Below are 2,274 nucleotides of genomic sequence, written 5' to 3'. Positions count from 1 at the left end.
ATCTTTTAACTGTGTGTCTATATAAACACAGACATAGGTTTACTCTATAAGAGTTACGATCATCGAGAAGATCATATATTGTAACCTAACAGCTCTCGTGATATTTGTTCATCACTGAGAGAGAACAGTTCCATTGTAATAGAGTTTGTTATATCGAATACATCTGTTTTCTGTTACTTGTGCGTTAAATCGATTTGATTGTATTCTACACTGTATTCAATCCCCTTCTACAGTGTTGTATGACCTAACACAGTTAGTTATTCCAGGATAAAGCATATTGATGTAAGGTACCATTTAATTAGAGAACATGCTACAAATGTACCATAGAGCTCATTTTTGTTCCAACAAAAAAACAGTTAGCTGATATTTTTACTAAACCTTTGGATGAAGCAACTTTCACTAGACTTGTAGGTGAAATTGGAATGCTTAATTCTTCATCCAAAGGCAAGAACTCAGCTAATATTTTGCAGCAGATTAATTTCTAGTAAATTAATATAAATTTGATTTAATTGGAAATTAATTGAAATATAAATGATAAATATTTCAAAAATCTCTGCATATTTATTTTTTAAAATAAAATCCTTGACTTGGAATTTTTGAAATTAAAAGTAAACTGCTCAGTTTTTAATTTACATTCTTAATATGTGAAATTAACACAAGGAAAAATTAAAGTGTTCAAAAGTATATAGAGAACTAAGTTCTCGATAAGTCTAACTGACTTATCGACAAGTCATTTTAAGACTTCTCGAGTGAGTTCTCGATAAGTCAATTCACGGACTTCTCGAGTGACTTCTCGATAAGCTTTATTATGATTTATCAATAAGTCCTTGTGGAGTTCTCTAGTAGTGTTAATTCACAGAGTTCTCTACAAGTATAATTTTTAGACTTCTCAATAACTCAAAACTGAAATAATTTAACTTAATAAATTATTTTGGTAAAATGCTTTTGGAAAATTTATTCTAATGTTATTTTGAATTTATTCAAATAAAAGTTGAAATTAATTCAGTCCATTTTTGGAAAAACTGAGTATTTATTTGACATCTCGATAAGTCAATTTTTAGTTCTCTATAAGAGTAATTTAAAATGACTTCTCGATATGTTTTTCATTTCTTAAAATGACTTCTCGATAGACTAATTCCAAACGTCTATTTTTGAGTTCTCGACAAGTCATTTGCTTTTACTATAAATACCCAGACATCTCAATACATATACATACTACCAACTTTCGAGATCTCAAGTGACCTAGCTTTCAATCCAAAACCGATTTCTCTCTCGTTTTTCCTCCTTTCTCACAAATTTCTTTTACCCACTAAACTTCATACTTATATCAATGGTAGCCAACAATATTGCACCCTTCATCCCCAAGGAGACCAAATTTCTTGCATTTTTAGATGCCAATCAAGCTCCTGAAGCTTTCAAAAGCTTTGTTAAGTTTTTATCTGAAACCTATTTTGTTGGAGCTCTCACAGCTAACCCAGTTCTGTATCTGGATGTATTGGGTGACTTCTGTAACTCAGCTGTGGCTAGAACAGTTATTCATGAGGATCAATCTTCAAGCTTGGTTGTCAACTGTCAAATCAAAGGATAATAGGTGGAAATAACTGAAGCTGATATGAACTTGGCCTTAAACATTCCAACTAACAAGGTGGTGGGGATCCCAACTCAGGATGAACTCTATGAAGTCATGGACTTTATCAACTATTCTGAGAAGATCAACTTGGCTAGCATGAACAAGAAGAACTTGAGGAGAGAGTGGTCCCTCTTGTTTGACTCAGTAATAAGGGCCTTCACTTGCAGAAAGTCAGGATTTGACAATATATCCAGCGTTATCCAGAAGCTGGTCTACTCCATGGCTCACAACAAATAGATCAATGTAGGACACTACATATTGGAGGAGCTGAGCACCAGGCTGACAATGCCAATGGAGTCAAGAGGTAAAGAAATCTTCCTTCCTAGATTTATCATGTCTGCTTTAAACCATAAAGTTAATGACATACATATGCTAGAAGGAGTAGATAGGTCACTAATTGGCAATTATAAACAAGTGTCCAAAATTCTATTTGGATCACTTATTACTAAAAATAAGGTACAGGCGGGTCTTAGATTAACACCTTTCATGATTGAAAGATTTAAGACCTATCCTTATCCTATGCCAGACATGAGAACAAGTACAAGTCAACCTAGTACAACAATGGTTTCTGAGCCTGTGGAAGTACAAACACAGGCACACCTACAGGAACTTACCCATGTTGAACATGTTCCTTCAAAACCTAT

This window comes from Apium graveolens, chromosome 7, assembly GCF_009905375.1.
Source record: "Apium graveolens cultivar Ventura chromosome 7, ASM990537v1, whole genome shotgun sequence".
Taxonomy (NCBI): Eukaryota; Viridiplantae; Streptophyta; class Magnoliopsida; order Apiales; family Apiaceae; genus Apium; species Apium graveolens.
This window is presented reverse-complemented; position numbering follows the sequence as displayed.